Raw genomic sequence first — 16171 nt, 5'->3', positions numbered from 1 at the left:
TTTACCACCATTAAAATGTAAACTAAGAAAGAAAGTTGGGACTTTGTTCATCACTAAATTCCCAGGGCTTACAGAGAATCTATCCCGTAGTCAAAACTAAGTATATATTTGGTGATTGAATGAAAGGATGTTATTGTGCTATCATTTGAATAATTTATGGCAAGCCCAAATTTAATGTGGATTAATTTTGAGGCTATAAAATGTTTTAAATATATTTATTTTCCTATCTATTCTTTCACTCCTTTCAATGTACGGCAATTTCAGAAAGTATATTTGTGAAAACTCTCTAAGCCATTACCAACCTATCCAGGAGTTTCGGATTATGAAAGCATAGAAGGCCAACCAAAACAAAATAAAAAAACCTCTTACTCCCACTTAGCTACCCACACATTTTATCATGGGGTCAAAGCCAAGTTGGGGAAAATGTTTATTCTAACCAAATCTTCAAAACCTGCCATGGAGAAGAAAAGGACAGGATCCAACATTTCTGGACTTGACTTCTGATAACTGAGTCCCTGGTCTACATTCCAATATAAAATATTTTAGGTGCGCCTAGGTGGCTAAGTTGGTTAAACATCTGACTTCGGCTCAGGTCACGATCTCATGGTTCGTGGGTTCGAGCCCTGCGACGGGCTCTGTGCTTACAGCTCAAAGCCTGAAGCCTGCTTCAGATTCTGTGTCTCCTTCTCTCTCTCTGCCCCTCCCCCACTCTCTCTCTTTTTCTCTCTCTCTCTCTTAAAAATAAATATAACATTAAAAATTTTTAAAAAATATTTTAGATATGCTCTTGTGCTACCTAAAACATATTTGAGGGGCACCTGGGTGACTCAATTGGTTGAGGGTCCAACTTTGGCTCAGGTCATGATCTCATGGTTCATGGGTTTGAGCCCTGCATCGGGCTCTGTGCTGACATCACAGAGTAGAGCCTGCTTTGGATTACTTGTCTCCCTCTCTCTCTGCCCCTTCCCTGCTTGTGTGCTCTCTCAATAAATAAATAAGTAAACATTTAAAAAAGAAACATGTTTGAATTTTTCCCTTGTTAGCTCTCAGTTCTTAAAATGAAATCAGATAGATCATTGTTTGTAACCCATTGCAGTCCTCTTGTCCAATAACTAGCTGACTATTTCATTTGGGACTAATTACTAAAAAGAGGTTAAAAATGAAGCCTCTGTAGTATCCCACAGCTAGTTACAAGTTGGGAACTAGTCTACCTTTAAAATTTTAAGAGACATCCATGGTGTCTATAATTTCTAACATCATTTGTAGAAGTTCGTTTTTTCTTATTGAAGTATAATTAATACACAGTGTTATATGAGTATTAGGTGTACAGTATAATTACTTGGCTTCACAATTTTATACATTAGCGTTCATTAGGATAAATGTACTCTTGATCCCCTTTATCCATTCCCCACCCGCCCACCTCCCCCTGGCAACTACCAGTTTGTTCTCTGTATTTAAGAGTCTGTTTTCTGGTTTGTGTCTTTTTTTCCCCTTATGTTCATTTGTTTTGTTTCTTAAATTCCACATATGAGTGAAATCATATGGTATTTGTCTTTCTTTGATTGACTTATTTCACTTGCATTATACTCTCAGTCCATCCATGTTTTGGGAAACAAGGTCTCATTCTTTTCTATGGCTGAGTAATATTCCATTGTGTGTGTGTGTGTGTGTGTGTGTGTGTATATATATATATATATATATATATATATATATATATATATATATACCATTCTTTATACATTCATCTCTCAGTGGATACTTGGGTTGCTTCCATATCTTGGCTATTGTAAATAGTGCTGTAATAAACATAGGGATGCATATATCGTTTTCAATTAGTGTTTTCATTTTCTTTGGGTAAATACCCAGTAGTGGAATTACTGCATCATATGGTAATTCTATTTTTAAATATTGAGGAAACTCCATATTGTTTTCCACAGTGGCTGAACCAGTTTGCATTCCCACCAACAGAGCACAAGGGTTCCTTTTCCTCCACATCCTTGCCACTACTTGTTATTTCTTGTGTTTTTTATTTTGGCCATTCTGACAGGTATAAGGTGATATCTCACTGTGTAGTTCTGCTTTGCATTTCCCTGACGATGAGTGATATTGAGCATCTTTTCAGTGTCTGTTGGCCACCTGGATGCCTTCTTTGGATGCCTTAGGCTCCTTCAATAGCAAGAAGATAATTGATCAAAATTGTTTAGGACAATGCCTCATAGGAAACTCTAAGAGGAAAATGAAAATTCTTCTGAGGGATTTCTTTTAAAAAATTTTGTTATTGTAATGAGTTATAGCAACTTTATGTAGTATAGAGCTATTTGTCTATCTCATAATATTTAATTATCCTCTTGTTCTCTTTTTCCTCCAATGGAAAAAGGAAACTGTTTTTACTGCTGCAAACAGGAAAAGCATCAAAGTCTCCAATACCTGCAGTTCGCTGAAAGAATTCTATCCAGCTCCATGAGATTCTGTTCTCATAAGCCATACAATAACTATAGGAGTGTTGGTATTTACATCCTCCTCATTTAATTAGTCAGCTTCAAACTGTAAATAGAGGATATCCCAAACGTCTATTTATACAAGGAAAGACACTTCAAATAGCGATTCCTGGTTTTTTTTTTTTTTTTAGTCTACACTTCATCCTATTTGCATGCTTTTCTTTCTTCTGAATTTAGGGGAAGAAAAAATGGTTAATACATACATATAACATCTTTATATCAAAATTAAGGAAAAATATCTTAATCATTAGAATCCTTGTTTCTGAAACTGCTCATATGGTCAAAGTTAGTATTCATAACTAACTGCCGTCTTCTACTACCAATTCCATAGCCTCTTTGCCTTCAGTAAGCTCCTCAAGTGGTCATGGTTCTTTGCCTGGAAAGGTTACCCAAATCTTCATCCATCAGGGATCTGGATTATTTTAGGTTATAATTTCCCACTGACTTAAATCAGAAGATATGGAAGTGATAAGTGGCTCCTATGGGGATCTCTTGCATTCCAGAAATACTCATTCCTACCCCATTAGATAGAAGCAACCTAATTACCTCTTTTTAGTCAGGATCAATCACCCCAGCCAGTAGAGTGATGCTTTTCTTTGCTTATTGATTTACTGGCCTGAAGAACAGTCAAGTGGCAGACTCAACTTCCAGTTTAGGGGATCCATTCCTGTATTCTCTAGTTCCCTCGGCAACTAAAATTTGTAGACCAGTAGAGCTTCAAATTGTGGGAAAGAGAACAAAAATATTGCTAGTGGATCTCTATGGTTAACAGGGTAAAGATCCACTCCCATTTCTACCCTTTGATTCCCAGAACTCTGAATCCTGGCTACGAGAGAAATAATACCATATATTGGTCTGTTTTAGAACATGTACTGTATCCTAGAGAAAATTATCATGGACTTGCAAGGTATTGCCACCCAGCTGGTACCATAACAGAAATTGAAAAAGCCATTCCATTATTCTGTGAGGCCAATTGCTTCAGGATAAGGGGAATTTGGTAAGAATAGTGAACCTCATGAGCACGAGCCCATCACTAAACTTCATTTCCTGTAAAATAAGTTTAAAATGGTTAATATATACACATAGTATATTCATATCAAAATTAAGAAAATGAAAAAATTAACTAGGGGAGCCTGGGTGGTTCAGTCAGTTAAGCGTCCAACTTCAGCTCATGATCTTGTGGTCGGCGGGTTCGAGCCCCGCGTCAGGCTCTTTGTTGACAGCTCAGAACCTGCAGCCTGCTTCAGATCCTGTGTCTCCCTCTCTCTCTCTGCTCCTCCTCCACTCATGTTCTACATCTGTCTCAAAAACAAATAAACATTAAAGAAAAAATTAACTTGCTTAGTATAATCTTAACCGTAATGTCAGAAGAAATGTTTTATGGAATGTCGTGACTATTAACAAGATGTTCAATAAATTCCTAGATGTAGCTTTGGCAAAAGTATTTCTGGAAAAATGATAAATTGATGTCCATTATAAAGATCTATCCCAGTGAGAATAATGCCACCTCTTCTATGATATAAGTGGTGCTATGTAATCCAACCTGCCACCAAGTAACATGTTGGTCTCTGCTATTGGCAAGTTGAATACTCAATGGTGTCTGAAGCCAAATGGGCCTTAGTCAGTGGACATCAGTGTTGCTGAGCCCATGAATAATCTACTCATGTCACTATAGTTACTTTGTTCATGAGCTTGACGAACAAGAACAGAAGTGTTTAAGAGGTTGACATGTCCAAAGAACAGGTCATCTTCTCCACATATTATTACAGTTTTCCTCTGCAACAATTGTTCTTTGGTGATCATTCACATGGGACACAAATATAAACATTCTGTGCCCATTCTGAGAGATCTATTGATATACTTTTCCCCTATTCTTTGTGTCACTGATTTTCCAATCATGTGCTTTCCAAGCCTCTAATCCCATCAAGCCAAGTTATTAGCTTTCCATGAAATATAGCTCTGTACCTACAATCTCTCTAAGCACAGTAAACAAAGTCCACAGAACTGCTTGATGTTCTGCCAACTGGGAATATTTTCCTACTCTACTGACATTCAGGGTCACTCCATAGTGGGTTATGGTGCTGTAGCCATCCATATTTTGGTGGTATCAGCATAACATGAACAACTGTCTTCCTCAGCTAACTGGTCATGGTAAAATTGCTATTGGACCATATGTACAGACTGAGAAGAAGGAGGCAGTATAGGAAGAATTTGGGCCATGGCCATCTGAGCCATTTGCATATGCAGCTTACCTTAGACTTCAGTACCTGCTTAAGCCTAATCTCAATATACACAACTTCTGTGACAGTGATTATCACAAACTTAATCAGGTGGTGATTTCAGTTGCTGCTACTGTTCCAAATATAGTTTATTTATGAAACAAATCAACCCATATCCTGGTACCTAGCATGCAGATGGCAAATGATTATTTCTCTACACCTATTGTTAAGGACCATCAGAACCAGTTTGCTTTTAGCTGACAGAGTAGCAATACACCTCCACTGTCTTTTTTCAGGGCTACTTAAGTTCTCTGGCCTTATGTCATAATTTAGTCTGCAGGGACCTTGATCATGTCTCCATTCCATGGGGCAACACACTGAATCATTACATTGGTGATGGTGTGCTGATTGGATAAAGTGATGAAGAAATGACTACAGACACCTTGTTAGGACACATACATGCCAGAGGGTGGGAGAAAAGTCCCACAAAAGTTAGTGAACTGAGTAGTGAAATTTCTAGAGGTCCAGAGTGAGGTACCTCCAGATAACTTTTCTTAAGAAAGGACAAGTTTCTGCATGTTTCCTCTTCTACCATGAAGAAAGAGGTACAATGCCTAGGAAGCCTCTTCAGGACTTTAGAAGTAACACATATTGTATTCAGGTGTGTTATGCTGACACAATTACCAAGTGACTTGAAAAGCTCCCAGTACTGAAAGATGCCAAGGATAAAAGAAAGCCCTAATACAAGTCCAGATTTGTCTACAAGCTTGCCACTTGGGTAAATCTAGGGTATGTGATGTTACTAGAAGAGTCAGTGGAGGAGAAGGTTGCTATATGAGGGACTCTGGCAAATCCTATAGGCAAACCATAGCACGGTGACCTTTAGGATTTTGGAGCAAAAATATGCTATCCTCTGTACATAACTGTTTCATTAAAAATTGGGTATCACTATATTGTACACCTGAGACTAATATAACACCATATGTTAATTATAGTGGAATTAAAATTTAAAAAACTTAATAAAGAAATAAGGGGATCTTGGCTGGCTCAGTGAGTGGAGCATGTAACTCTTGTTCTCAGGGTCATGGGCTTGAGAACTTCATTGGACGTAGAGCCTACTTAAAAAAATAAAAATAAAATGTGGTACCTGGGTGGCTCAGTTGGTTGAGCGTCCAACTTTGGCTCAGGTCACGATCTCACAGTCCATGAGTTCAAGCCCCGTGTCAGGCTCTGTGCTGACAACGTGGAGCCTGGAGCCTGCCTCAGATTCTGTGTCTCCCTCTCTCTGACCCTCCCCCATTCATGCTGTCTTTCTCTGTCTCAAAAACAAATAAACATTAAAAAAAATTTAATAAAAATAAATAAAAATAAAAAATTATAATAAAATAAAATTGGGAGATTTTAATAAAGATCCAGATATCTTATCCATCTTGTAAAATCTAGCAGTGATGGGCATGCATTTCCCTAGCATATGCACCCTCCAGTGTTTTCCTTATACCCATAATGCTTTATTTATTCATCCTTAATTTACTTACAGGATGAATAATATTCACAGTAATTTTGGAATAGGTGTTTAGGTCTCCACATACAGAGAGAAGGATCCAAGTTTATCCAGATCTTGAGTGGCAAGGAGACTTCATGTGACATCTGGTCCACAAAGCAAAAAAGAGACATTTATTCAGAGGATATGGAGTTTTACTGTGGACACCAAGAGAGGTGGATCAGTGGGTTCTGTGGTAACCTTAAAAGAGGAGAGGCAGCAAAGGCAGGAGAGAAGTCAGGCAGACCCCACCCTATGACATCATCTGTCACCCCACAGTATGACCTCATCTTTACTAATTTCATCTTTCCTAATAACAGTCCTATTTCCAAATAAGTTCACAATATGAGGTACCTGGGGTTAGGACTTCAACATATCTCTTAGGGGGACATAATTCTACCAATAACAAATGGGTAAACCTCTGACAAAAACAAACCTGCCTCAACATGGCTTCCCCAAAAAGCAGAGCCTGGGACAGGACTTGTGAGCAAGTTGGATTAACTATCAGAAGGGAAGCCTTAGCTTTTTTGGGGACGTGATCCCAGTGAGCAAGACTGAGGAGATGGAGAGTGAGGCAGTGAAGGAGGAAGAGCCAATATAAGTGTATGTTACTGAGGTTGCCACCGTGGACACAAGCAGCTTGATTCTGCTTGGACTTCCAGAAAAGAACACAGAATGCTTCCCAGAATTATGTGCTAGAAGGATGAAAACCAGGAGCATTTATGAATCAGCTCTGATTCCTCATAGCTGAGGGGACATTAAGGATGTTAACTCCCAGAGATGTTGACCTCCTCACACTTAACAAGCCAATGTGCATGAACAAAGTGAGCTCCCAGGGGTACCACTAGCATCCAAGAGTTCCTGGGCAGAAAGCAGAGATCTGTAACTGTCAACCTAAAGTGAGTGAAAGTGTGCCCAGAACTCTCTACTACAGCCACAGCTAAATCAGAGGTATAGCAGAGTAGACATGCACTGGGCCACCAGATTCTCTCTCCAGGGACATGGAATTAGGATTCAGAATCTTTAATCAGTTGGTTGGTGACATATGAACAGGCAGGAATTGTAGGTGCCTACAAAAGCCAAATTAGATACATGATTTTGTTCTGAAGAAACATAGACATACAGCAACATGAATATGAATAAAGCAGAATAAAGCAGACGTACAGAAGTTGCAAAGAGCAGAAAAAGCGTGCTTTCCCTGACAAATGGAGCTAGACAAGGGGTCCACTTTGCTGCCTGACTGCTCTCTAGTTTCAAGGTTCCGCTCATCTGCCTCCATTGATGTCTACAGGACAAACTCAGTACCCTCCCAATATATGCCTCTTTTTGGTTTGTAGCCCAGATGTCATATGAAGCTTCCCTGCCACTCAAGATGTGGATAAACTTGAATCCATCTCTATACATATGAGATCTAAACACCTATTTCAAAATTACTATGAAGACTCAGATTACTATGAATATTATTCATCTTGAGAAGGATGAATCAGTATAGCATTACAAGTCTAAGGGAAAACTGGAGTATGTGTATGCTACTTATCTGATTATAGCCAGGGAAATGCATGCCCACTATTGCCACATTTTACAAGATGGACAAGATATCTGGTTCCCTATTAAAATTTCTCCAATTTTAAATGATGTCATATAATTCACATATTTTAAAGCACTCTGCAGACGAATCATGTCTGTGTACCAGATCCAGCCTTGTGGCTCTAGTTTCAACATCTGTCACATTCCTGGAGGTATCGCTGCCTCCAGTCTCCTGTGCTTTCTTCAGAATGATCTGACCTGACCATCTTATGCCTCATGTGAAATTCTCTCCTTTCACTGATTTCCACAGCAGAAAACAATCTCAATAAGAATTACCCACAGGGGCACCTGGGTGGCTCAGTTGGTTAAGCATCCGACTTTGGCTCAGGTCATGATCTCACAGCTTGTGGGTTCGAGCCCTTCATTGAACTCTGTGCTGACAGCTCAGAACCTGGAATGTGCTTTGGATTCTGTGTCTGCCTCTCTCTCTGCCCCCCCCCACTGCTCGCACTCTGTCTCTGTCTCATCTCTCTCTCTCTCTCTCTCTCTCTCTCTCTCTCTCTCTCTCTCAAAAATAAACATTACAAAATTTACATAAGAATTACAAAAGAACAAATATTATATGACTCCACTCATTTGAGATATGTGAGTAATCAAATTCATAGAGGCAGAAAATAGAATGGTGGTTGCCAGGGACTGGGGAGAAGAAGGGAATGAGGATTTGGTGTTTAATGAGTACTGACTTTCTGTTTGGGATGATGAAAACATTCTGGATCGTTGGTCAACAGTTAATGTTCTTAATGCCACTGAACTGTATACTTTAAAATGGCTAAAATGGAGGGATGCCTGGATAGCTCAGTTGTTTAAGTGTCCAGTGTCCAACTCTTGATTTCAGCTCAGGTCATGGGCTCATGAGATCAAACCCCGTGTCTGCTATCAGTGCAGAGCCTGCTTGACATTCCCTCTCTCCCTCTCTCTTCCCCTTCTCCACTTGGGCAAGCATGCTCTCTCTCTCTCTCTTTCTCTCTGAAAATAAATAAACTTTAAAAAAGAAAATAAAATGGCTAAAATGGTAAATTTTATGTTATGTATATTTTACTGCAATTTTTAAAATTAAAGCTTTAAAAATTGTGAATTTAAGGACTTCATTAACAGTTTAGAGAAGTTCGAAGGAAGACTCACATTATGCAAAGGCAGACTTCTAGCCTCTGCTTTCTCCTCCCATTGCCCTGGGCATACCAAATTCCAACTCTATTACGAAGATCGTCATTTTTCTAAATAAAGACGCTTCTATGCAACAATTATCCTGGTGATTGCTATTCAAAAAATAAAATTGTCTCATTAAACCTAAGTTAGACCGAAGGAGTTTCTGATTTTGGGGGACAAACATTATCTCTGACTAAAGCACAAGTACTTATATACATTTTTTCTAGAAAGAGTGAGATAATCTTTCTTAAGACAACCTTTAATTTATGCATGTGTCATATTATCCTATGAAAGTTGTAGCATAGTGAATGGGGCCTATCATACGTTAATATTTCCATACGTCTGAACCATGTTACAGCAGAGATAGAAAAGATGAGGTGTTGGAGAACTATTAAAATAGAACTTCCATCCTCCGTCTTCTAAATTAGCAGTGTATTAGAAAGCCGTGCCTGGATATCTGAAAACAGCAAAAAGGAGAGCTGCCGCCTCGCTAATTTAATACCAAACTCCCAGGAGAAGTTTGCTGTCAGAGTTTTATCATGTATTATGGGGACAAGTATTGGCAGGTTTCCGTGAGATGCATATAAGCTTTTATCTCTTCCCTAGATCAGGTCATGTGACTGATAGCTGGATCCTTACACAGGCTTTTACCATCCTTTTAGTAATACACTTGGTGATTGTGTGGAGTCCCATAAATCTAGTCCAGAGTTAATGACCCAATGGGGGTTTATCCTGTTGATCCCCAACCATCTACCACACGTGTACATTAACATTTCATAAAAGCTCTACTCACAGGTCTCCTGAAAGCTTTCTCATATAGAGACTAGACTCTTCAAAGCTTTCTCTGATTCTCAATAACTGAAAATAGTTGTTATCCCTTAATAATAATTCAAAAACAAAAGATGACTAACTTCTATTCTGCACTAAAATTCCACAATATTGTTATTCAGGCAGCAACGATATAGAGTTGTTAGTAGGTGACCCTGACTTAACGATTCTTAATTCTTACCTAGTCCTATAGAATAAAAAAATATCAGTAATTGAAGACTGTTTATTTATTTATTTTTTTAAACGTTTATTTATTTTTGAGACAGAGAGAGACAGAGCATGAACGGGGAGGGGCAGAGAGAGAGGGAGACACAGAACCGGAAGCAGGCTCCAGGCTCTGAGCCATCAGCCCAGAGCCTGACGCGGGGCTCGAACTCACAGACCGCGAGATCGTGACCTGAGCTGAAGTCGGCGCTTAACCGACTGAGCCACTCAGGCGCCCCAATTGAAGACTGTTTAAATGTCAGCTAATCCAGGGGTTACAAATTGCTCATCTACAGAGTAAATCTGGTTTACAGAGATGTGCTGTTTAGCAACACAATCTTTTTAAACCTTTGGAATTATTTGCCACATTTTAAAAGGTAGAGATTGCAGGGGTTCCTGGGTAGCTCAGTTAGTTAAGTATCTGACCATTGATCTCAGCTCAGGTCTTGATCTCAAGGTCATGAGTTCAGGGTCTACACTGGGCTCTGCACTGGGCATGAAGCTTACTTAAAAAAAAAAAAGGAAAAAAAAGGGGGCAGAGATTGCACATCAATATCAAAGATCTGGCAACACTAGCCTACTGTTCCCATGTAGTAATGATGCGCTGAAGCCTGGAAGCCACTGATGTCTGTGGGCAGGACGTGCGTCCTCCACCTTGCTATGGTGTGTTGTCTATCACCACCAATTCAGCTAAGTATGCTGCCTGGAGTTTGTAGGCATTTGAAATTTTCACTCATGTCATTTTAGAAATTATAAAATATGAGATTAAACAGTGCTGAAATGACTCTCTTAAAAGTGAAAGGGGCAACTGGGTGGCTCAGTCGGTTAAACGTCCGACTTCAGCTCAGGTCATGATCTTGCAGTTTGTGGTTCAAGCCCCATTTGGGCTCTGGGCTGACAGCTCAGAGCCTGGAGCCTGCTTTGGATTCTGTGTCTCTTTCTCTCTCTCTGCTCCTCCCCTGCTTGTTCTCTGTCTCTCTTTCTCCCACACACAAAAATAAATATTAAAAAAAAATTTTTTTTAAAGTGAACAGACAAAAAATGATAAACGTACCTGATGCCAAATTTTGTGTCTATACAAATTTCTTGTGAACTCTAGAACTTATTCCTCATGAAATGGTGCAGTGTTCTAAGGGATATGGTTTGAAAAAATCTGTACTACACTATTTCTTCTTTTAAATTAAAAAAAAAAATAGTGGGGCACCTGGGTGGCTTAGTCAGTTGAACGTCTGACTCTTGATTTCAGCTCAGGTCATGATCTTGCAGTTTGTGACATCGAGCCCTGTGTCAGGCTCTGTGCTGATAGCCTGAGATTCTTTCTCTCCCTCTCTATTTGCCCCTCCCCCACTCTCTCTCTCTCTCTCTCAAAATAAATAAATAAACATTTTTAAAAAATAGTAATTTTTCGGGGCGCCTGGGTGGCGCAGTCGGTTAAGCGTCCGACTTCAGCCAGGTCACGATCTCACGGTCCGTGAGTTCGAGCCCCGCGTCAGGCTCTGGGCTGATGGCTCGGAGCCTGGAGCCTGTTTCCGATTCTGTGTCTCCCTCTCTCTCTGCCCCTCCCCCGTTCATGCTCTGTCTCTCTCTGTCCCAAAAAAAAAAAAAAAATAGTAATTTTTCATCTCTACTTCTAACACAAGATTTAATTTAAGCAATAAGTGATCAAAAAATAATTAGTAAGAATTAATCAGAAATAAACATTGTCTAAATCTTTCTTTTAAAGTTTATTTATTTATTTTGAGAAAGAGAGAGAGAGAGAGAGAGAGAGAGAGAGAGAGAGAGAGAGAGAGAGGGGATGAATGTGGGAGGGGCAGAGACAGAGGAAAAGAGAGAATCCCAAGCAGGCTCCAAGCACGGAGCCTGACACAAGGCTCGATCTCACAAATGGTGAGATCATGACCTGAGCTGAAATCAAGAGTCGAACGCTTAACTAACTGAGCCACCCAGGTGCCCCAGATTGTCTAATTCTTATGCAATATTATATTCCAACAGTCTGATAGGCTTTATTTGTGGTTTCTAATTTCTAAATGATAAACTTGGTTAGAATTTTTTAGTCTAACAAACTTGACCCCCAAAAAAGAAAACATTAATGAACAGATGAAATGCACTTTTTTTTTCTGTATCTTGAGCCATTTCAAATAATGACTATGTTTTTGTAATATGAAATGTGTGTCTATTTGTTCCCTTGTATTGTTCCTTAGAGAAAGAAAGAAAGAAAGAAAGAAAGAAAGAAAGAAAGAAAGAAAGAAAGAAAGAAAGAAAGAAAGAAAGAGGAAGAAAGAAGGAAAAAAAGAAAGGGAGATAGGGAAAAGAAAGGGGCCTAAGGATTGCTCTATATGAAAATCCTCCATTTTCCCCTGTAGATCTAATCCACACTTCTCTCTCTGTCCCAAGGAGCTGATCTATAACAATATCTCCATGGCTTCTCTCTTTTAATCGGCTTCTATCAATGGAAATCCCTGGTAGGAGCATTTATGGAGGCAAGAGAGTAAAACCTAGTATACTTATTCCTTTAAATCTCTTCTTGCAATGTCACCTTCAGCTGGCTGTAGCCTCCATCCAAATGTCAATGCCCCATTTGTAATGATACTCCATACAACTTTTTCTTTCCAAGCTCTAAAAACCATTGTCTCTCCTTGTTGCTTTAGAGCTAGGGGGTTGCTCTAAACATGTAGGTTGCTATTAAGCTGCAGATCAATGAACCATTCCTTATGGTTTCCCTTCTTGCACCTTTGTAAATAAACATTCCTTGAACTTCCTATTGAATACGCTGTCCTTACTGAGACCCAGACTGATAACAAGAGGCACGTTTCATTTGTATAATATTTTTAAAATTAAAATAAATGAAGTGAAATACTAGAAGAATATAAATAGTATGCACAATTACTAGAAGAAGCCAAAAGGAACTTCAGCTGTAAGCAATTTATCAAAAGAGTTTTCTAAACACAGTTTCCTTTCTCAGATGAATTATAGTAAGATCTATCAATATAATTCTTTCACCTCCACCAAACATATTTTAGCTCTTTCATCATCTCTTCTAAAGATGTTTCCCCTTTATTAATTTAATATATACACTGTTCCATCTTTTCCAATCTATAAGCCCCATTTCCTAGAAACATTTATTCTTCCCTTATGTCATTTTTGCTTTTTACTCCCATGTCTTTTAATAATACACTTCTCATCCTATTTCCTGATTTATAAATTTTAGATATAATCTATTATAATAAATGAGGGATGAGCTGGCTTACCACCAACCCCCTTACAACCAGTTGTTATATTTCTATTTTGTGTTCCTCATGTATCTTTCATAAAATACTAATATCTCCATTCCTTATTTCACCAGCTGTGAACAGTATATTTTAGAGCACTAAACCAAATGCATACCTTGGCCAAATACCAAGGCAAACCCCAACATGTTGCATCCATAATTTTTCTTCCCAGTTTTAAAATGATATTAATGACCATAATTTTCCTTTCAGCATTACACTGTTCTTTTCCCCTACAACTACTATCATCTACACGATAACTTTTGCAACGTTAAGATTAATAGTATTTATATAGGATTAATTCCTCCATGCTTTATCTGTAAGTTAATATAAAAGATGTAAGTCGATAAGAATATTAAGAATATAAATATGATTCCAAGCAGGTCCGAGCAGTGTCGATTGATTGTTGTCATGTGGTTTTCGCAGGTTTTGCCTTCAATTTTCTAATTGCGGTGAGTTTTTCTTGCCTGTATCTCAGTACCAATGTGTATAAAATTATAAATGTTCTATTGCATCACTATTTCTCCTGATGCGTCAGTTTGGACTGGCTGAATGCCAGGTCTGCCTCCTAACTGCATTTCTGGGCTTTCCTTTCACTGTTCTTCTAGAGACAAATTGGCTCCACTATTTCAAAGGATGCCAAAATGTTTTCTGTCTTCATTTTCTTTCTTGTTTGGATATAGTCCAAACTCAAATAGCTTTCCTTTCAGGTAGAGGAAATATTTTATAAATCTTGTGACATTGCCCATTTTAACTTTAAAGTAGTTCTTCACTGTCTTGTAACATTCAATAGTGTTGATGGGAAACGTGATACCAGATTTGTCATTTTTCTGTGGGTCATTTTTATTTTTTCTCAAGAAAACTTTGAGTCTTCTCTTTATCCTTAGTAATCTGAGTTTTGACAATAATGTGTCTAGGGGTGTCTTCATTCCTGTGCTGAGAACTCAGGGCAATCTTTATTTATTTTAAGATTTTATTAAATTCCAGTTAGGAGGGATGCCTGGGTGGCTCAGTTGAGCGTCCAGCTGTTGACTTCAGCTCAGGTTATGATCTCACAGTTAATGAGATCAAACCCCACATCAGGCTTTGTGATGACAGCATGGAGCCTGCTTGGGATTCTCTCTCTCTCCCTCTCTCTCTCTCTGCCCCTCTCCTGCTTGTGCACGTGCTTTCTCTCTCTCTCCCTCTCTCTCTGTCTCTCTCTCAAGATAAACATTAAAAAATTATTTTTAATAAAATTAAACATTAAAAAATATATTCCACTTAGTTAACATAGAGTGTAATATTCATTTCAGGCATACAATATGGTAAATTAACACTTCCATGCAACACCTGGTGTTCATCACAACAAGTGCATTCCTTAATCCTCATCCTCTATTTAACCCATCCTCCACCCACTGACCTTCTAGTAACCATCAGTTTGTTCTCTATAGTTAAGAGTCTGTTTCTTGGTTTGCTTTTCTCTCTCTTTTTCTCCTTTGCTCATTTGTTTTGTTTCTCGAATTCCACATATGAATGAAATCATATGGTATTTGTCTTTCTCTGACTTATTTTGTTTAGCATAATATCCTCTAGCTCCATCCATGTCATTGCAAATGGCGAGGCTTCATTCTTTTTTATGCTGAATAATATTCGTGTGTGTGTGTGTGTGTGTGTGTGTGTGTGTGTGTGTGTGTGTGTGAGAGAGAGAGAGACATCTTTTTTATCCATTCCTCAGTCAACGGGTGCTTGAGCTGTTTCTATAATTTGGCAATTGTAGATAACACTGCTATAAACATCCCTTTCAATTAGTATTTTTGTATCCTTTGGGTAAATACCTAATAGTGCAATTGCTGGATCATAGGGTAGTTCTATTTTTAACTTTTTGAGGAACCTCCATACCATTTTCCAGAGTGGCTGCACCAATTTTCATTACCACCAACAGGGCAAGAGGGTTTCTTTTTCTCTTGATTCTTTTGTTGCTGATTGTAGCCATTCTGACAGGTGTAAGGTAATATCTCATTATAGTTTTGATTTGCATTTCCCTGATGATAAGTAATATTTTCATTTGTCTGTTGGCTATCTGGAGTCTTCTTTGGAAAAATGTTTGTTCATAACTTCTGCCCATTTTTTAATTGGATTATTTGTTTTTTAGTGTTGAGTTTTATAAGTTCTTTATGTATTTTGGATATTTTGTCAGATACGTCATTTGTAAATATCTTCTCCCATTCCATAGGTTGTCTTGTCATTTTGTTGATTGTTTTCTTCACTGTGCAGAAGCTTTTTATTTTGATGCAGTCTCAATAGTTATTTTTGTTTTTCTTTCCCTTTTCTCAGGAGACATATCAAAGAAGTCACTATGGCCAATGTCAAAGATAGGTATTAACTTTTGGTAGCATTTGCTTTTCAAGCCATCTGGTCCTGGACTTCAGGTTGTTGGGATATTTTTGATTACTGATTTAATTTCTTTGCTGGGTATCAATGTGTTCAAGTTTTCTATTTCTTCCTGTATCAGTTTCAGTAACTTATGTTTCTAGGAATTTATCCATTTCTTCTGAATTGTTCAATTTGTTGGCATATAGTTTTTCATAATATTCTCTTATAATTGTGTTTCTGTGATATTGGTTGCTATTTCTCTTCTCTCATTTGTGATTTTATTTATTTGGGTCCTTTCTCTTTTCTTTTTGATAAGTCTGGCTAGAGGCTTAGCAATTTTATTAATTTTTTCAAAGAACCAGCTCCTGGTTTCATTGATCTGTTCTAGTGATTTGTTTTGTTTTAATTTTTATATCATTTATTTCTACTCTAATTTTTATTATTTCCTTCCTTCTGCTGCCTTTAGACTTTGTTTGCTTTTCTTTTTCTAGCTCCTTTAGGTGTGAGGTTAGTTTGTTTGAGATTTTT

General features: G+C 38.2%; 1 long non-coding RNA gene across 1 annotated transcript in view; it reads right to left on the bottom strand.

Annotated features, from left to right (window-relative positions):
- Positions 1 to 6001: 6001 nt before the first annotated feature.
- Positions 6002 to 16171, bottom strand: part of LOC109503373 — a 132875-nt gene continuing 122705 nt past the window's right edge. The window contains exon 8 of the long non-coding RNA XR_006584917.1: positions 6002 to 6364. This is a non-coding gene — a long non-coding RNA (uncharacterized LOC109503373). The remainder of the gene's footprint in view (positions 6365 to 16171) is intronic.

Source organism: Felis catus, chromosome C2 (genome assembly GCF_018350175.1).
Source record: "Felis catus isolate Fca126 chromosome C2, F.catus_Fca126_mat1.0, whole genome shotgun sequence".
Taxonomy (NCBI): domain Eukaryota; kingdom Metazoa; phylum Chordata; class Mammalia; order Carnivora; family Felidae; genus Felis; species Felis catus.
The sequence above is the reverse complement of the archived record's forward strand: the minus strand, read 5'-3'. Positions and strand labels throughout refer to the sequence as shown.